This window comes from Chiloscyllium plagiosum, unplaced genomic scaffold, assembly GCF_037043375.1.
Source record: "Chiloscyllium plagiosum isolate Xiang-an unplaced genomic scaffold, Cpla_swu_hap1 HiC_scaffold_20, whole genome shotgun sequence".
Taxonomy (NCBI): Eukaryota; Metazoa; Chordata; class Chondrichthyes; order Orectolobiformes; family Hemiscylliidae; genus Chiloscyllium; species Chiloscyllium plagiosum.
In genome coordinates, this window is record NW_028270158.1 from 22,251,040 (window position 1) to 22,272,816 (window position 21,777).

Consider the following 21,777-nt stretch of genomic DNA (forward strand, 5'->3'; position numbering starts at 1 on the left):
TCTTCTTGATAGTTGAATTGGGCCAAATGGCTTTCCTCATCTATAATTATTTCATGATTGGCACTTTTTTGTTTATCTTACTCATGGTCGACAGCAAGCAGCAAGGAGACAACTTCAAGTACAGTCATTTTTGTTGGAATAGCTTTCTCAAGCACTGTACATTTGTCAAATGTGTTGACGAAGGAAATAAGTTATTTAGATCACAATAAACAAATTGTTTTCATCAATATTGAAACAAAATATTTGCAAAATTCCTTAAATGTACAAAATTACAATAAATTCTTTGCAAGGTGAGAAAACTGGTATAGTCTACTCTGATCCAGAACTGCATGAATTTGTTAATCTGACAGTTGCTTAGCAATGCTCTCAGTAATTTGCTAGACTTAATCCATATGGTTTATCAAAACATAGAGGATTAAGAGATGTGGGTAATGTTCAACAAGTAGTTTCAATATAAGGTTTTAGAGATAACTTGAAAAACTGCTCATTGCTGGAACAAACCTCCATATGGTCCTAGTTGCTACATTCTGATTTTTTCCAGCCTATGCAGGCCATTGTAATCCTTAGTCAAAGGGACCAAAAGTGGTTATTTTCTGTCGCCAGCAGCCAAGACTACCAGCAACGCATAAATATTGCAAATCAGTTTAAGATGTCTAAGTAATGTGCCATCCATCTGTTTAATGAGGCTAGGGATGTTAATGTCAGTGGGGGTGACCAATATAGTAAAATGGGAAATGTTGCAGATGGCTGCCATTTCAAAGTTTGATTTCTGGAACAGTCACAGGCTCCAACAGTTTAAATTTGAATAATTAAGTGAAATTCATATAATGCAACCAAATTTATACAGTTACAAAATCGAAGTTTGTAATTTGTAGTTTGGCTTAATTGTAGAATCATAGAATCCTGTAGCACAAAAGAAGACTATTTATCCTATTGTGCCTATGTCAACTCCTTTAAAAAAAATCATGAGGCCCATTCTCCACATAAACCTACAATTTTTTTTTCCCTTCCAGACATATATATGGAGGCTACTGTTTCATCAAGTTTCGCTATGCTTTCAACCAAACAACAGTGCAAAATGTTACAGATGCTGGAAATCTGAAGGCAAACATAAAAAATGCTCAGAATAGGTTTCGGATGCATAGCCTTTCATGGGAATTGACAAAACTTTGTGCAAGTGAAACAGCAAGAAGTTATATAAAATATTTTATAATATCAACATTAAATGTAACATATAATATAATGAAAAGTACTTAGTTGCTTTACAGGAGCATATGAAATAAATATGAGCCATGATATTGGGTCCAATGACCAAATGTTTAGTCAAAATGTAGAGAAAGGCAAAATGGTCTAGGGAGGCCATTCCAGACAACAGTAGGCACTGTCATTAGTGGTGGAATAAGTAAAACCTGGGATGCTCAAGTATCCAGAATGAAAGGTGCATAAATGTCTGAGGGTTGTGGACCGACAGGAAATTACAGAGTTATGGAGGGATTTGAATTACAAGGATGAGAGTTTTAATATCAAGATGCTGTTTTGACTGGGAGTCATTGTCAGTTACTAAGCACAGTGGTGACAGCAGGGATCAGAACTTGGTGTGCGTTAACTCATAGGCAAGGAGAGTTTTGGATGAACTGAAGCTTATGGAGGGTGGAATGTGGGAAACCAGCCAAGTATGCATTAAAATAGTCAAATCCAGAGATAAATCCAAGACACGAGTGAGGGTTTCCAGAGCAAATAAACCGAGAGGGGCCATGTTATGTGCAGAGAGATAACTTGCCTTGGTGGTAACACAATTATGAAGTCAAAATTTCATCTTGCGATCCAATGTGGCACCAATTTTGTGAAGAGACTTGCTTAACCTTACACTTGGCAAGGAGAAGAAGGATTTAATAACAAGGCAATCGAGTTTGGGCTCTGTTCTGTTGTTACAAAGGTGAAGGCAGGAATGTGGGAAAAAGTATTTTAGGTGATGCCTGATATGTCATTGAGGTCAGCAGACAAGAATGGTGAAAGGTTTCAAGGTGCAAGATCAAATTGAATAATATTGTGAATAAAACAAATAATGCATCTGAAGGAGCTGTAAATGATAGGATCCTGAATGTTTCTTTTACATTCCAATAAAAGCCAATCAAAAAATGAGAGAGAAATAAAAGCAGCAGAAAGAGTGGAGCTGAAAAGGGATTGGACACTCTTGGTAAAAAGGAGACAGATCAGACAAGGAAACTGTCCGATGAAGGACATTGGAACAATCATGGTTGTAAGTGAGAAGAGACTAATCAAGGGACATCGAGTGATCTAATCAATAAAGTTGCTGTCGGTGAAGCAAGTACCAGCAGAAACAAGGGGTCTAGTAGGGCAGTCCTATGCCTTGGGCTTGAGTTAGAAGTTCAGGGCAGGTGGAATAGCTGACAATCCTAGAAAGAATGACTTGATGTTTGATGATGTAATTATTGTTCACAAGAGGTTGGAAGAAGTGTCAGAAAGTTGTTGGCCCTCTGCTAGATAGAGGTTGCTCCACCAGACAACATAGCATCTCTTTATCAGAGTTTCAGAGGCGGTCCATTCCAAATTATTGTTACACTCTGCTTGAAAACTCTGCCAGGAGTTTCTCAACTATTGTCTACTACAAGCCTGCTTTCAGTAGGCAATGTACATGTCCACCTGGGGTAAGCTTGTAATTATTAGCTGCATATATGGGATAGAACCTTTGCTTGCTGTGCAAGCTTCATGTAGAAATTGAGCACATCAAATGGTTACCATGATCAGATTATTTAGACTCATAGCGTCATAGAGATGTACAGCACGGAAACAGACCCTTCGGTCCAACTCATCCATGCAAACCAGATATCCTAACCTTATCCAGTCCCATTTGCCAACACTTGACCCAGATCCCTCTAAACTCTTCCTATTCATATACCAATCCAGATGCCTTTTAAATGTTGTAATTGTACCAGCCTCCATCACTACCTCTGGCAGCCCATTCCCTGCATGAAAACGTTGCTCCTTAGGTTCCTTTTAAATTTCTCCACTCTCACTCTAAACCTATGTCCTCTAGTTTGGGACTCCTCCACCCCGGGAAAAGACCTTCTTGCTGTATAATGTGCAAACTCATGAGTGGGCATGACTTTTGGTTCTGAGAAGTGCCTTCTTGCCCTCCGATCACCTTGAGTACGGTAAGATATCTCAAAAATCTGAGCAACAGGTAAAGCTAACTGTTCACACAGGTTCACAGCAGCAACAGGAATGATGTTTGCCACGAATAGACTGCTACTGTCAAACTTAACATACTCTGCCTTTCACACAAATGAGTAATGTATATATGAATTTCAGTGGCACTATAAAGCTAGTTATATAGGCCATGCATCCCAAAGACTGACAGATGGTTTGAGATAGCATCTCCTTTCGACTGTTTGCGGCAGAGAATGCCTAAACCAGTCAGTGCTCTCGAAACTCTACTCACAGTGTCGAACATTACATGTGATCTGTGTTTGGACAACATTTGCTGAATAATCCCTGTGTGTGTAAATAATTATGCTGAAATTGCATTTAAGTTTGTCAGATGGACTAGCAGTGTGGCTTAATCGTGCGTAGCAGAAGCTGCAAGTGTTTATGCACAGGACCCTGTTCCTTTCAGACAGAAAGAACATGTACATTCACACAGCCTGTTTCAACTGAAAAAAAATAGGTGACTACCATTTTTCGGTTTATTTGTCAGGGCAAAACCTCAATGAGAGTCAATCTGATTTAAATTTGTACAAAGCTTGGCATTTAACTATTAATCAGAATCTAAATGGTAAATGCTCCTTGCCAATACCCCTATCAATCAAAGTCTGTGTCTGCAAAACAGCAGCTGTGTTTATACTACATGTTGCTGCCCTTTACATGATATTCTTGCAAATTGCCTTGATGAGTGTAACTTGATTTAATGTTTTGAAGAGGTGCCCAGATATATAGATAAAGGAAATCTTTTTGACATAGTATACTTGGACTTCAGCAAGACTTTTGATAAGGTTTCACATGGGAGACTGCTAACAAAGGTCAGAACCTGTGGGATCCAAAGAAATTTGGCAAATTGCATCCAGAATTGGCTGAGTGTAGGAAGTAAAAGGTGATGGTTGAGCGATCTTTATTCACCTGGAAGTCTGTGTCCTATCGGGTTCCACAGGGGATAATTTTGAGGCCTTGCTGTTTGTGGTGTATATAAATGGTTCAGACTTGAACGTAGGAGTGTTGGTCAATAAGTTTGCAGACGATACAAAAGTTAGTAGTGCTGTAAATAACAAGGAGGATAGCCTTAGATTACAACAGGTTGTAGTGGGCTGATCAGTGACAAATGGAATTCAATCTGGATAAGTATGAGGTGCTGTACTTGGGCAGGACATTCAAGGCAACTAAATACGTGATTAACGATTGGACTCTGGACAGTCCCAAAGGACAGAGGGATTTTGGTGTGCATATACACCAGTCTCTTAAGGTGTCAGAATAGGTGGATAAAGTGGTTAAGGAGGTAAATGGCATACTTGCCTTTATTAATTAGAGTTTAAGAGCAGAGAAATTATGCCGAAACTATATAAAACGTGGGTTAGGCCACAGCTCAAGTATTGTGTGTGATTCTGGAATCCACATGATAGGAGGAATGTGATTATACTGGAAATGATGCAAAGTAGATTCACGAGGATGCTGCCTGGGCTGGAGTGTTTCGGTTGTGGAGAGATTGGGGTTGATTTTTTTAGAACCAAGGAACTTGAAAAGGGACATGAATGAGATGTGTAAAATTATGAGGGGTGCAGATAGAGTAAGCAGGAAGAAACTTTTCCCTTTGATGGAGGAATCAATGACCAGGGGCATAGATTTAAGGTAAGGGGCAGGAGGTTTAGAGGAGATGAGGAAACTATTTTTTTTCACCCAGAGGGTGTTAGGAATCTGGAGCTTACTGCTTGTACGGCTGGGAGAGGCAGAAATCCTCATAACATGTCAGAAGATGTGCACTTGTGATGCCAAGGCAAACAAGGTAATGAACCAAATGGGATTAGAATTGTTAGTTTGTTGTTTTTGACTGGCACGAATCCCAAAGAGCCTTTTTCTGTGCTGCAGAACTCTATGAAAAACTTTGAAAAATTTGACTCTTCCAGCAGTACCAAATAACCGTTTATTCATAAATATGAAAACGCTGGAGTCCATTTTCACTGTGGGGAAAATGGTGCAAGGGAACCCTGAGCTATTGCAAAGATTGAACAAAACCTGATTTCTTGGAATATAGTGCTGGTTTACTTGGTCTATTTGAAGCATTTCTAACAAGTTAAAAAATGCTGTGGAAATTACAGAAATAGAATCCTTTAATTATGTTCTCTGAAACAGCAAAATATTATCGAATTTTGCCCTGTTTCTACTACTTCAAAAGGACAGTAATATAGAAAATGTTATATGACAGAATGAAGCAAAAAAAATTACTTAGCAAATCTAGTTCCTTTCAGAACGAGATTATTTTGATCATAATTACACTGGTATAATTTTAGATTTTGTGTTTCAGAAGTCCATTTTAAAATTCCTTGAGGGCATTAGTGTATTTTCCCTATTTGCAGCCAGGGTTTGATCTCCTAATATAATAGCCTAAAGTAAGAATCTGTTCTGTTCCTGTTCTCAATAATTAAATCATTATATGTCTGAGCAATTAATTTTCACCTGTCCACTTTAAAATATTGGAAAATTGCAGCCCGGTGAGTCCAAGAAGATGATTTCTACCCCACAGTATACAAGAGCAATCTTTGTTATACATTTGTTCTAGGTATTGTAAGTTAAGGGCTAAATTTTTACTCCATTATTTAACATAGTAAAGTCTTAGTGTGATACTGCCAGTGTCTGAGTAAATGTATTGATTGACTAGTGTGGCATTAAGGATTATGGACAAGAATAATTTCCTCTGTAGCGATTACTTTGTGCTGCATTAGCTCGTTGTTAATCGAGCAGTCACAAGTCAGTTCATGTGGCATCAGCAGACTGATCTGTGGAAAATGAACAAACTAACCCAAAATATGCTCCTTTTTTAAATTCACTTGTGGGATGTTGGCATTGCTGGCTGGCCAGCATTTATTGCCAAACTCTAGTTGCCCTTGAGAAGGTGATGGTGAACTGCTTTCTTGAACCGCTGCAGACCACTTGCTGTGGGTTGACTCTCAATGTCATTAGGGAAGGAATTCCAGGATTTTGACCTCACCACAGTGAAAGAACAACGATATATTTCCAAGTCAGGATGGTGATTGGCTTGGAGGGGAACCTGAAGGTTGTGGTATTCCCAAGTATCTAATGCCCTTATTCTTTTAGATGGAAGTGGTTGGGGGTTTAGAAGTGGCTGTCAAATAACTTTGATGAATTTCTGCAGGGCATCTTGCAGATAGTACACACTGTTCCATTGACCGTCAGTGATGGAGGGAGTAGATGCTTGTGGATGCGATGCCAATAAAACAAGCTGCTTTGTCCTGGATGGTGTCAAGCTTCTTGAGTGTTGTTTGGGCTGCACCAATCCAGGCAAGTGGGGAGTATTCCATCATACGCCTGACTTATACCTTGTAGATGGTGGACAGGCTTTGGGGAGTCTGGAGATGAGTTACTCATCACTGTATTCCTAGCCTCTAACTTGCTGTTAAAGCCACTACGTTTAGATTGTGAGTCCACTTGAATTCTTAGTCAATGGTAAGCCCAAGGATGTTGGTGGTGGGGGAGTCAGTGATGGTAACACCATAGAATGTCAAGGGTGGTGTTTGGAATGTCTCTTATTGGAGATAGTAGTTGCCTGGCATTTCTGTAGTGTGGATGTTACTTGCCACTTGTCACCATAAACCTGGATGTTATCCAGATTTTGTTATTTTTTTAACATGGACTGCTTTAGTATCTGAGAGGTCATGAATAGTGCAGTACATTGTACAATCATTGGTGAACACCCCCACTTCTGAACTTATGATAGAGGGAAGGTCGGTGATGAAGCAATTGAAGATGGTTGGGCCTAGGACACTACCCTGCAGTGATGTCTTGGAGCTGACAATACTGACTTTCCAGCAATCATAACCATCTTCCTATGTGCCAGGTCTGGCTCCAAATGGAGAGTTTGTCCTTTGATTCCAGTTTTCATAGGCCTCCTTAATGCCAGATTTGGTTGAATGTGACCTTGGTGTCAAAGACTGTTACTTCCATCTTACCTGTGGGGTTTGATTGGCATCACATCTGCAAAATTCTACTCCCTTCACCACCAACGCTGGGGTAAGATTTCACCTCTTTTGCTCATGTTTGAACCAAGACTGTAATGAGATCAGAAGCTGAATGGCCATGACGGAACCCAAACTAGCATCACTGAGGAGCTAGTGCTGCTTGATAGCACTGTTAATGACACCGTCCGTCTCTTTACTGATTCAAAGTATGCTTTGAAAACAAGTACTGAAAGTAAGCGCCATTTCTACAGCTGCTTATTCAATCAGTGATTAAAGTGTGGTTGCAGATGAACTGGAACTGAAGATTTATGTAGAGATGGAGCTTTCGTTAGTACATGGCTGATTGGACTGTGAATCTGTAATCCAGTTATCTATGACAAAGGCCCTCTGCTTGCCAACACTTCTGTCAAAGTTTTCAGATAGTTAAGCAGCTTGAGACTATGAATAAAATATGGAGAAGCTTTCAGATCGCTGCCAGCTTCAGAACTATCTCTGTTCTCTACAATAAAAGTGACTTCAAGCCTGAGAAAAGCTAGTTTATCTTCCCTTCAGCACTTTTTGTAAGCTGTGACTTGTGATTGACAAGTCAGGGACCTTTAATAAGTGAACCAATTAGCCTATGCCTCTTGCAAATTAATGGAAGCATCTGGAGAAGGATGACTAGGAGGCAGTATCTGTCCTGCACAAGAATAATAAAAATTAACTCAGCAGCCTTGAGAACAGGAACCACTGAACTGCTTTCCCAGTATTTCCCTCTGTCCAGCACACACTTTTATTCCCTTTGATTTTTGTGTGTTTGCTTGTGTGTGTATGAGCGGGAGTTTACAAGGCTTTAAAGTTTAAATTAGAAGAGTTATATGCCGACAGTTCATATTTGTTTACCTGTACCAAGAGTCTATTTACTTGTAATAAAGAATAATTCTTGTTAGCTACACCAACCTGTTCTGTTCTTTTTGTCAACCTTAGTCCCAAAGTTCAGCACATTGGGGAATTTTGTGCACTTATTTTAAAATCTTCAACTTGTGTGACGATTCTGGGAATAATAAGACTTGATTTCCACCATGCTACCCCAGTGAGGTATGACTATTTCAATTTTCAATTTTTTGTACATTTTTTGACAACTGTGCACATTTTTGAGACATTGATTGAATTGCATGTTCAAGAAATGACACCCTGATTGTGAAAATAGCAGGAAAACAAAATCAGAATTCCATCTCATTGTCCTAGTTATGGTTTGTTATTTGATTGTCTGAAAAGACTTATTTGAATTTTTTGCACATAAATTGGCTTGTTCAAACCTGGCAACACTTAAGAATTAGCACATGCCAGCTAATTTCTTTGAATGTCCCTTTTAAATGTTACTTATGTTAGTGAAAAAACTTGATTGTTTTGAGTTTAATCATTTTATACCCAGTACTAGATGTCTAGGATAGCAGTCACTATGAGTTAGTACTTGAGAAGAAATTCTAAACTTGTAAACCTCCTTACTGAAATTAGACTGAATTTCAAGTCATATGATTTCTTTCTTGCTTTGAATGATGTCTGGGTGTGAAGTATGAGGATTTTGATGCTGACAAACACTTTTTAGAAGTGCTGACAATCTCTGCTAGCATTTGGCTTCTTTTCTGGAATAGTCTTTACTGTACTACACTCTACAAAAGACAATTTACAGATGAGTGTTTATATTATCTTAATAGATATATCCAACATCAACCTGATAGAATGACTTCCGAGATGTGATATGTATTCCTGCTGTCGTATGCCTCCTGGCATCAAATGTGACAGCAAAGTAGAGCAAGTTCATACTTCTCCTTTGCATTGTTTGAAATTTTGACAGATTTGGACAGAATGCCACTTTCAATATGTATAGGATTGCACAGCTTCCAAAAGGTGCATATTGTTGGGACCATATTGTTGAAGAGGAGAGTGTGAAACGGACTGGTAAGCTAGAAGAGATACTTGTTAGAAAGGAAGATGTGTTGGGTATTTTGAAAAACTTGAGGATAGACAAGTCCCCCGGGCCTGACGGGATATATCCTAGGATTATCTGGGAAGCAAGAGAGGAAATTGCAGAGCCGTTGGCAATGATCTTTTCGTCTTCACTGTCAACGGGGGTGGTACCAGGGGACTGGAGAGTGGCGAATGTTGTGCCCCTGTTCAAAAAAGGGAATGGGGTAACCCCGGGAATTACAGGCCAGTTAGTCTTACTTCGGTGGTAGACAAAGTAATGGAAAGGGTACTGAGAGATAGGATTTATGAGTATCTGGAAAGACACTGCTTAATTAGGGATAGCCAGCACGGATTTGTGAGGGGTAGGTCTTGCCTTACAAGTCTTATTGAATTCTTTGAGGAGGTGACCAAGCATGTGGATGAGGGTAGAGCAGTGGATGTAGTGTATATGGATTTTAATAAGGCATTTGATAAGGATCCCCATGGTAGGCTCATGCGGAAAGTCAGGAGGCATGGAATAGAGGGAAATTTGGCCAATTGGATAGAAAACTGGCTAACCGGTCAAAGTCAGAGAGTGGTGGTAGATGGTAAATATTCAGCCTGGAGCCCAGTTACAAGTGGAATTCCGCAGGGATCAAATCTGGGTCCTCTGCTGTTTGTAATTTTTATTAATGATTTGGAAGAGGGAGTCGAAGGGTGGGTCAGTAAATTTGCAGACGATATGAAGATTGGTGGAGTTGTGGATAGTGAGGAGGGCTCTTGTCGGCTGCAAAGGGACTTAGATATGATGCAGAGCTGGGCTGAGGAGTGGCAGATGGAGTTCAACCCTGTCAAGTGTGAGGTTGTCCATTTTGGAAGGACAAATAAGAATGCGGAATACAGGGTTAACGGTAGGGTTCTTAGTAAGGTGGAGGAGCAGAGGGATCTTGGGGTCTATGTTCCTAGATCTTTGAAAGTTGCCACTCAGGTGGGTAGAGCTTGTAAGAAGGCCTATGGTGTATTAGCGTTCATTAGAAGAGGGATTGAATTCAAGAGTCGTGAAGTGATGTTGCAATTGTACAGGACCTTGGTTAGGTCACATTTGGAGTACTGTGTGCAGTTCTGGTCGCCTCACTTTAGGAAAGATGTGGAAGCTTTGGAGAGGGTGCAGAGAAGATTTACCAGGATGTTGCCTGGAATGGAGAATAGGTCGTACGAGGATAGGTTGAGAGTGCTAGGTCGTTTCTCATTGGAACGGCGAAGGATGAAGGGTGACTTGATAGAGGTTTATCAGATGATCAGAGGAATAGATAGAGTAGACAGTCAGAAACTTTTTCCTTGGGTAAAACAGAGTGTTACAAGGGGACATAAATTTAAGGTGAAGGGTGGAAGGTATAGGGGGGATGTCAGGGGTAGGTTCTTTACCCAGAGAGTGGTGGGGGCATGGAATGCGCTGCCTGTGGGAGTGGCAGAGTCAGAATCATTGATGACCTTTAAGCGGCAATTGGATAGGTACATGGATGGGTGCTTAAGCTAGGATAAATGTTCGACACAACATCTTGGGCCGAAGGGCCGTGCTGTATTGTTCTATGTTCTATGTTTTATACCTAGACATCAGAACAGTCCTTGAATTGCTGTACACCAGGATAGTTAATGCGGTTGCAGGTCTTTGTCTGATGAATAAGTACAGTGTGCTTGTATCTATGTCTTAGCTCAAAAAATAGAAACAAGACCACCCACCCCTTGTTCCTACTCCACCACTCAAAGATCTTTCTTAATCTAGTACATAAACTCTAATCTCGCACATCCTTTCCCAGAGTCCTGATTCCTTTGGTATACATAGATTTGAGGATCTCTGACTGAAGTATAGGCAATGATTGATCAGCCGCAACTTTCTGGCGATTCCTAAGATTCAAAATCCTCTAAATGAAATTTTTCATCATCTCTGTATTAATTACTGACTGCTTCTCCTGTGATAATGACTCTAGTTCTCGACTCTCCAGCCAGGGGAAGTAACTCGTCACAGATTTGTGTTTATACTGGATGATGGTTATGTGTACACTATTTGAAACTTGGATATTCTAATATTTGCAAAGAATGGCAGTGGCATCTAGTGCTTATCTGTCAATCTTTATTTATATATATATATTTGGTACATTTTGTCCACTTTAAATACCGTGAATCCTGTTTTGGTATCCATTTAGAAAATTATTCATCCATTTGGCACTTAATTGATACAAATCAAGGTGTGGTCTTTACTCAGTTGTGGAATAAATTGTTGGTGCACTCAATATGTTGATATTTTTGATTGCTTAAAGGGTTTCATCAGGGCGTCGGTCACTGACCATGTACTGAAGTGAGTACCTTGCATTTGATTTACGATTTTTTGAAAGGCTGGGCACATGGTGTCTTCTTTTAGAAAATGTGCTGTTTAGGATGTAGTTTGCACAACTATGAGTTGTTTTAGGAAGGAAAGGTCCTTGGAGATCAGTTAAACGGTTAATCTGTGAAAGGAGAAAGGGTTGTGATTGATGGGGGTGTTAATGTCACTAGTCATGAACATGACACACAGACACTTGTAGGATTCCTTCTGTGCAAAGATAATGTGCTTGACAGGCATGATAAAGTTAGTTTAATGCATGAAACTCCTATTTCCTTTGGAAAAGAGAATGCACCTGTTGGATTGTAGCTCTGAGTATCACACTAAGCCTAGCAGGAGACGTAACACGTGCATTTCACGAGAGGTTTCCCAGGGCTGATTTTAAACAAGCAACTGAGCTTAGTGAGTCACGCAAAACACATGTCCCAGTGAGCTACAAGCTATGACTCCACTTAACGTAAACTTGTAAAACTTTCCCTTTATTTTAGAAAGTATACATTTAATGGTTGTCTCCTGCGACAAAACTGAGCGGGTTGCTTGGACTGTAAGATTCTATCACCTGTTTATAGAAGACATATTTAAACCTTTCCAAAAGTTAAAGTGGTAGCATGAAATTGAGCGGCTCTCTTATCAATATTTACAGAAACATCCTTTATCATTAAACATTGAGCTAATTTCAGTGTTCCAGCTGTTATTTTTATTAGATTAATTTTCTTGAAAAGTAGTTTGTTTGTGTACTATGCTAGTTTATGACATGGTTCACCATTTCTGAAGGCACTGTGCAAAACTAAGGCATTCAGTTTGTGATGAGAATTGGAAAACCAATTTAACAAAGGTTCAGAACATAAACTTTGAAAGAGAAGCAAAACTTTAAATTGTGTTTGAGCTTAAGTTGTAGCAAAATATGCCCCTATGATTAGTTTTGCTGAAAGCAATTTGCACTAAGTCTGAAAGCTATGGTCAGTTTTACTTGAGATAAAAAGAGAGATCAAGCTAGCATCACTAGATCTTATACGCAAATTGTAATACATTGACATAAAAATTAGTATTAGATTACTTGAATTTGTATGCAGCTGAAGACTTACCTGCTATAGCTGGTTAAGCTATGTATTGGTGGCTTTTTACATTGCAGTGAAAAATAGTAACACATTGTTTCAATAAGTAAATTACTTGATACATTATTGGCATTGACAATGCAGATGTTTATTCTGTGCCACGATTTAAAACAAAAATTGCAAATGGTTTGTGCTAGCTGTAGGCAAGATTAATACTAAAATTGAACTCAGGAAATGTTTGTTGAATAGATAACAAGTTTTTGATTACAGTGAATATGGAAGAAATGTAACTTAGCTCATGTAATGCATAATTTCTTTTCATACCTTTGCCAAGTGATTATACATATAATAAATAACTTGATTTAATGAATGAGAAATGTTCTTAATTAAAGCAGTCATGGGATCAATAAGCAGCCTATAGGGCAGTTTTAAGTATATTCCTAGCACTTTATCATTGCCTTATACTTCACATGAAAATTGCCAAAGGAAGTAAGATTTGTCCTTAAATCTGACCTGTGCGTGCTGTTCCAAACTACCCAAATTACTTATATGCACCAGTATAAACCAGATGCAACTACAAGGTAGGTCTTAAGTTAGCCAATACAAATAGAAAACAAAAGGCGATTTCTTAAGCCTTTCTTTCCAAACATGTTGCAGTGCATGCTCACTGTGTGCCCATAAAGAAGAGTGGTGTTATCCGTGTCGATGAAATAAAGAAACATCCATATTTATTCAATATCTTTAATTGACCTACGGTTGTCTTAAAGCATTCTATAGCTAATTAATTACTGTTGAAGTCTAGTCATTGTTATAGTGTAACAATTGCAGCAGACAAATTGTTTTTCATGCGGACTTTGCTACATCCAATCATGATATTGGCCTGAATTTTTTGTTGTTGTGAAACACAGCTAATACAAGCTTGTTCATTAAACTTGGACTTTTGAAAACTTGGTTCAGATTTTGACATTGAATTTCGTACAGTAAAGATAACCAAAGTATGTAGAAAAATCTCAGAGTGAATTGACTGTTTTAGATTCCTGGTTTACTATTTATCTGAATTATTGTAATTTTTACAAGAATAATGCAATATCACTGCTCCAAGGTACTAATTTCAGAATACCATTCCCAGAGACCTAAGGAATTACCCGCTTCATCATGGCTGGTTTGTAATATGAACAAATCAAATTTGAATGACCAAAATTAATTAAAATGGGAAAGGATACAGATAAATGATTAAGAATTAAATTATTTATGAACGATATGAAATGATTATTCAGTTGGCCAAGTAGCTGTTGTCTTTTAAGCTGTTATCCTAAATTCTCACTTTGTATAAAATATGGAATATAAATGAACAGAGTAGACTCTGTTTGATGCTCCAGACCATATCTTTCTCTGTGACCTGAAATAACCATAAGTTGGAAGTACATACATCAGTCTGTCTCCTGAATACTTGGTGGAGTACTTTACTGCAAAAGCGTAACTTGGGACATCACAATTACCATGTATTTTTGATAGTGGATAATAGCAATAATAATGAGCGATTAATGTATTTGTGGTCATGTTTTGGAGACGTTGGTGTTGGACTGGGGTGTACAAAGTTAAAAATCACACAGTGTAAGGTTATAGTCCAACAGGTTTATTCTAAGCAGTAGCTTTCGGAGCGCTGCTCTTTCATCAGGTGGTTGTGCAGGATAAGATTGTAAGACACAGAATTTATAGCAAAAGTTTACAGTTTGATGTAACTGAAATTATATATTGAAAAAGATCTGGATTGTTTAAGTCTCTCAACTTTTAGAATGACCATGTTGATTTCAGTTCTTTCATATGTAAATCGCAAACTCACACCTTCAATATATTACCTGGGCCGACATGACACCGATTGTTAAAGTTCACTTGAAAATGTAAATTTTTAAAAATGTTTTGCGATTTACATATGAAAGAACTGAAACTAACATGGTCATTCCAAAAGATGAGAGATTTAGCAAACAATCCAGGTATTTTTCAATATATAATTTCAGTTACATCACACTGTAAACTTTTGGAATAAATTCTGTGTCTTACAATCTTATTCTCCACAACCACCTGATGAAGGAGCAGTGCTATGAAAGCTAGTGCTTCCAAATAAACCTATTGGACTATAACCTGATATTGTGTGATTTTTAACTTTGTATTTGTGGTGACATTGATTTGGTAGTTTCAAAATACTGTTTTTGAAACTTAAATGTGAAGTTTAAGTTAATTTTAAGATGAGTAATGAGTTCATTCCTTTCCAGGTGGAAAAATACCTAAAAGACCTTTTTTAAAAAAAACTTAAAATTCAGAAAACTTAGCAGCAAATGTATTTAGATGTTATTTCTGCAACTAATGATCAAAAATAGAATCACAGATTGTTACTGTACAGAGGAAGGCCATTCAGCCCAGTCAGCCCATTGTATCTGCACAGACTCAGAGCATTTTATCTTGATGCCAACCTCCTATAAGTTGTTTCTATTTTGAATGCCTCAGTTGAACCTGCCTCCATCATACTTCCAGGTAATGCATTTTATACCCAGACTACTTGCTGTGTGGAAACATTCTTTTTGTCTCTTCACATTTGCTTCTTTTGTAAAACATTTTAAGCTGTGCCTTTCTGTTCTTGATCCAGTGAACAGTTTCTCACTATCCACTTTGTCTTCACCTTCAGGGTTTTAAAAGCTTTTTATCAGATTTCCTCTTGGCTTTTTGCTTGCCATTGAAAGCAGTCCAAACTTCTCCAATCTTTACTCAAAACTGAAGCATTTCATCCCTAGAACCAATCTTCTGCTCTCTTTCCAAATGCATTCGCATTTCTTACTGTAGTGTGGCACGCAGGGCTGTAGAGAGTACTCCAACTGAGGTCGAACTAATGTCTTCATATGACTTTGGTAATGCACAACACAACAACTGGCATTCTATGTTACATTGCTAGGGCTGCACCTTCCTGCTGTTTGCACTGAATTCAGTGACCAAAAATCACATTTTACACATTCTCTAGGCTGGCAAACTTTTAAACCTGCAAGCATCCCCTCTCTCATCTCTGATTTAATAACATTTCAGAAGAACCCAGAAACATGGCACAAGTGATAGAATCGAGTCAATATCAGTGAGGTGATTGATAGCCCATTCATGATGATGTATAAAGTTTAACAAGGATGCAAAAGAAACATATTAACAAAAATTATGGTGTTATGCAATTTCCTTTTTAACTAAGCTGAATTATGAAGATGCATTAATCACATATAAGCATCTAAAATATTTAGGCTCCTCAAGTCTGCTTGAATAGACTGAACAATTTCCCGAGTTTTATAACATAGTCAATGATAAAAAAACAAGCTAAGCAAAAACCGAAAGAACTGCAAATGCTGTAAATCAGAGACAAGCTTAGAAATTACAGGAAGACCTCAAAGTCTGGCAGCACCTGTGGAAAGAAATCAGAGTGAACATTTCAGGTCAAATGACCCTTCCTGAGAACTGAAGGGACTAAGGAGGTCTGAAGGTCTCTAGACCCGAAACGTTAACTCTGATTTCTCTCCACAGATGCTGCCAGCCCTGCTGAGCTTTTCCAATTATTTATATTTTTGACTCTGATAGAAACAAGCTACATTTTTGACAACAATTGAACTCGCATTATTGAGGATTTAGTGAATGGCATTTTCTTTCTGTCTTTGGTCAGGTATTGAGAGTTATCGATTTGTCAAGAGACATTTAGGAACTCATAGTTCTCATTCACTTTTGGGAATTTTGATCCTGTGTTTTAAGTATTTCTATCTTATTGAAGGTTTAACTATTTAACAGATTACCTAAAATCTTTCCAATGATCTAACTTACTCTCTTGCTTGTCATTGATATAAAAGTTCATTGATATAAAAGTTCAATCATTGTCATATATTCTTGTAATTGGGAGTAACTTTAAAACTGCAAGTACGGTGCATAACTTGCACACTCACTTGTAGAACCATCTCACTTTTGAATACTGTCAAAATATTTGACAGTGTAACTAAAATGTTGTTTCTCGATTGGAGAAAAAGAAAGATTTAGAATTTTGGTATCAACTTATATTGTCATTCAACATTACATGATGAAATGACTGACTGACTTTAAAAGTAGGCAAATATGACAGCCATTTCATTGTCAACCATATTGCAAAGTTAGATTGGGATAATTGGACAGCTGATTAATATTTCATTATTGTCTTTGATGAAGGAATGTGAACTCTACTTTTCTTCAAGTGGCGGGATCTTAATATCCTCCTGACCAGTGGAACAGGCACCTAATACTTTGTTTAGTGTCTCGTCTGAAGGGTGACAGCTTCATTAATTTTGCTTTGGTACTTCAGTAAAATGCCAGTCTCGAACATGTGCTCAAGTTCTGGTAGGGGGCTTGAATTCCCAACCCAGAGTTGACACTGTTCCCAATTGAATGAGATTACAGTCTAGAAAAAACTTATGAGTATGATTTTTATTTTACTTTTGTAAGTATGAAAAGACATTGAAAACCTTTGTTTATTAATATAAACATGTATAATAGAATATACTTCAGAAGTGCTAGAGCATTGGATAATGTTTTAATGACAATGAGGTGGAATACTGAAATTTCTGTATTTGGTATACACATATGGATATCAGTGAAATCTTTTTCAGTAACCTTTGTAGAGATCTGTATTGATTTAAAGACTACACTGAATGCTTTAAGGAAAAAGAATGATTAATGTACCATTCTTTTCCCATGGTGACTGATTTTTCTGATTTTAATTTCCTAATTGTATAGTGAACGGGACATATTGTTCTTATTTTATTCCATGTTTCTCGCTACTTGATGTTCTTCCAGCTTAAAGTCTTGGCAAAAAAGATCTTGAATTAGTCTGGTATGTTTTGCCAGACTTTGACTAAAGACAAAAGACTCAATATAGGTATAATAAGTTGACAAGCACTAATTCATAATGCCTATTAAACAATTTTGATATTTACTAATTAAGCTTTTAAGTATAATGTGTCTAATGATTACACCACATTAACGCACACCATTGGTTTAGGGTAAGTATATATTCACTATCTCAAAGAATCAACTATGACTTCTTCACTGTTCATGTGCATAAAAACAAAAAAAAAGTCAAAACCATGTTTTTACCTTTACTGATATTTACCTGAAACATTCAACTTAAATTAGTACCACTGTAGTGCGAACTATCTTGCATCAAAATAGCACTTTATGATACCTTCATGACATTCCAAATTGTTTTAAAAACTTATGAATTAACTTTAAAATTTTGTTTTGTAAGCCAGCAGGCAATAATAACTTTTACTTGGTCTAAATTTTCTGAATCATGCCAGAAGTGCATTGCTTGCTGCCACACATATTGATATACCGTGTGTAATTTACACCACTGAGACTGTGCCACCTTCGGCAACCTACTTCGGCATTCTACAAAAACAGTAAGAACCAACCTTGTCCATATATTGCTGTGTCTGTATTTTTGAGAAATGCTCAATTTTTGGTTTCGTTTTTAAAATTCATAGTGAAGTAACTGCAGATGCTACTCTTCTTCTGTGTGTTTTCCAATCTGTTCTCTGAACTAATGAATTTGTTAACTTTTAATGTTAATTAATTGTGTCTAGTGTGTTGCAGGAAAGGGATGGGGCAGTGGTAATATGACTGGACTACCAATTCAGAACCTTCAGCCAATGTTCCAGGGACAGTGGTGAAACAGAGAGCTGGTCTAATGGCAACCGGATAACCACCATTAATTGTTATACAAAGCCATCTGGTTCACTAATGTTGCTTAGGGAAGGAAATCTGCCATATTGAGACCATGGCCATATAGCTAACTCTAAACTGCCCTCTGGACAATTCGAGATGCGCAATAAATCCTGGTCTAGCCACATCTCCTGAACAAATATTAAAAAAAGACAGTAAAAACCAACATAAATCAATAATTGGCCAGGTAATCTTTCTGGACTGGAGGGCTTCCCTAGTACTCTATTTTGAGTTATACCATAATGTTGTTTGTACCAACCTCAGCAGGTAAATGAAATTAGAGAACAGAACAAGTGGGAGATTTTCTGGGTGATGTCAGATGAGGAATTCTGAATTATAAGACAATTTATTTCACACATTCATTTGAGTCGAAAAGCATTTGTGATTCTGTTAAAGTAGCATACATATTTTTAATGTCAAGCACAGTAAAATAACACAATTAAAAGTCTTTAATATTTTCTTTATTTTGCTTATTTTACTTAAAATAACATCATATAAAAGCATGAACACAAAGTATGAGTTGACAAATTAGGAGCAGGAGCAGACCATTCTGTCCCTTGAGCCTGTCCCATCATTTATTAAAATCATGGCTGATTTGATGACTCCGTATTTCTGCCTGCTCCTGATAACCTGAACCTGCTTCGACCTGAACCCCGTTTAACAACAGGCTATCTACCTCTACCTTAAAAATAATTAAGGACTCTGCTTTCCTATCTTTTGAAGAAGAAAAATCCAAAGAGTCATGACTACTATGAGAAACAAAAATTCTCCTTGTCTTTGTCTTAAATGGGTGATTCCTTATTTGGAAAAATCACCTCAAGTTCTAGAATCTCCGTCGAGAGGAAATATTCTTTCTATATGAATACTGTCAAGATCCCTCAGGACCTTGTATGTTTCAATCCTGTAATCTCTCATTCTTGTAAATTTCTGTGGATAGAAACCTATGTTCAGAGGAAAACCTGCCCATTCCAGGTATGAGATTAGTCAACCTTTTTCTGAACTGCTTTCAATGTATTTGCACCCATCCTTAAATAAGGAAACAAATACTGAGCTTAGTTCTCCTGATGTCATTTCAGCAATGGTCTGCATAATTGAAGCATAACCCCCTAGTTTAGTATACAGTTCCACTCACAAATAACATTCTATTAGCTTTCCAAATTATCTTCTGTAAAAGCATGGTTTGTGCATTGGGAAATCCAAATCCCTCAGTATCTTAGTGCTCTGCAATCTCTCACCATTTAGATGTTTTTGATTTTTCCTGCCAAAATAGACAATTCATGTTTTCATACATTATGCTTTATTTGCCAGTTGATTGTCCACTCACGTAATCTATTCATCCACTGGTAGCCGCTTTATGTCCTCCTTGTAACTTACTTACCTACCTGTTTTTGAGTAATCAACAAACTTGGTAAGCATACCCTCAGTCCCTTCAGCCAAGTCACTTATATAAATTATAAAACATTGAGGCTTATTGACAACATGGAGGCTTGGTGGTCAGCACTGCTGCCTCATAGTGCCAGCGACTGGGTATGATTCTATCCATCGGTGATTGTGTGGAATTTGCACGTCTCCTTGTGTCTGTGTGAGTTTCTACCAGGTGCTCAATTTTCTGCTCACAGTCCATAGATGTTTGATGAATTGGCCATGCTAAATTGTACAGTGGTGTCCAGGGATGTGCTGAAGAGGTGGATTAGCCTTAGCAAATGTGGATAGGTTGGGCGTGGGGTGGGAATCTCGGTGGAATGCTCTTTGGAGGGTCAGTGCCAAATCGATAGGCTGAATGGCCTCTTTCTGCACTGTAGGGATTCTATGAAAATGTCCCGTTTATACCTACTCTGTTTACTGTTGGCTAGCTAATCCTCTTTCCATAATGTAGCTTCCGAAACCATGAGCTTTTATTTCCAGAATAACTTTTAATGTAGCACCTTTTCAAATGCCTTCTGGAAAATCTAAGTATGATATATTCACTGGTTCCATTTTAACGCAGTATGTGTTATTCCCTCAACAAGCACTCAGAATTAGTTAAACATGATTTTGCTTTTATAAACCACAATAACTCTGTCTGGTCACCTTGACCTTTTCTAACTGGCCCTGTCATAATATTTTTAATAATAGCATCTAGTATCTTCCCTAAGACAGGTGTAAATTAACTGTTCTGTATTTTCCTGCATTTTGTCTTTTTCTCTTTTTGATTGGAGGAACTACACATTATTTTCTATTCTAATAGAAAATTATTCTAGGTGGGCAGCACGGTGACACAGTGGTTAGCACTGCTGCCTCCCAGTGCCAGAGACCTGGGTTCAATTCCCGCCTCAGGCAACTGTCTGTGTGAAGTTTGCACATTCTCCCCGTGTCTGCGTGGGTTTCCTCCTGGCGCTCTGGTTCCCTCCCACAGTCCAAAAATGTGCAGGTTAGGTGAATTGGCCATGCTAAATTGCCCGTAGTGTTAGGTGTAGGGGAATGGGTCTGGGTGGGTTGCTCTCCGGAGGTTTGGTGTGGACTTGTTGGGCCGAAGGGCTTGTTTCCACACTGTAAGTAACCTAATCTAAAAAAAATTATGGAATATTAAAGATAATGTATCAGCTATCTCACTAGTCACATCTTTTACGGGAAAAGACAAAATTCATCAAGACTGAGGGACTTGTCGGTAGAAGCTCCAACAAATTACTGTCTACCATTTCAGTGGTGATTGTAATTTTCTCAAGATTCTTCCTCCTTGTTTCCTGCTTTTTTGTACAATATAAGTTGTATCTTCTACAAAAGACCAATGCAAAATTATTTTTCAATTCATCTGCAGTCTCCTTTTTTTCCTTTATTAATTTCCCAGACTAGCTTTCCTTTGGACCAACACTCACTTTGTTAACTTATCTCTGTTTTAAAATATCTGTAGAAACTCTTACTATATTGTTGTGTATTCCTGACTGGCTTTTTCTGTACTTTATTTTTTCTCACTGCATACATGTTTCCCTTATTGTTTGTTGTTGTTTGTAATCTGTCCATCTTTCTGTACTAACACACATCATTGCATACTTAATTAGCCTTTTCTTTAAGTTTGATGCTATCTTTAATTTTTTTAGTTTTCCATTGATAATGACTACTTCTTTTAGATCTTTTCTTTCTAGTTAGAATATATCTATTCTGTTTATTCTGAAATATCTCCCTAAGCTTCTGCCACTACAGCTCCCTTGACCTATCCTTTAATCAAATTTACCAGTTTCCATTGGCTAGTTTTGCTTCTATGCCCTTACAATTTCCCTTATTTAAGACACTAGTCTTGGATCTGCTCTTCTTTTTGCCACACCAAATGTCAAGTTCAATCATTATGGTCACCATTACTGAGGGTCACCTTCACCCTGAAGTCAATAATTAATCTATCTTGTTCCATAATACCAGAGCTATTATAGTCTGCTGCCTGGTTGGCTCCTGAATATGCTGT

The 21,777-nt window shown here is 37.9% G+C and overlaps 1 protein-coding gene across 2 annotated transcripts in view; it reads left to right on the forward strand.

Annotated features, from left to right (window-relative positions):
- lmf1 (lipase maturation factor 1) overlaps positions 1–21,777 on the forward strand; it is a 607,840-nt gene that overhangs the window by 180,246 nt on the left and 405,817 nt on the right. The gene's annotated exons all lie outside the window — the stretch shown is intronic.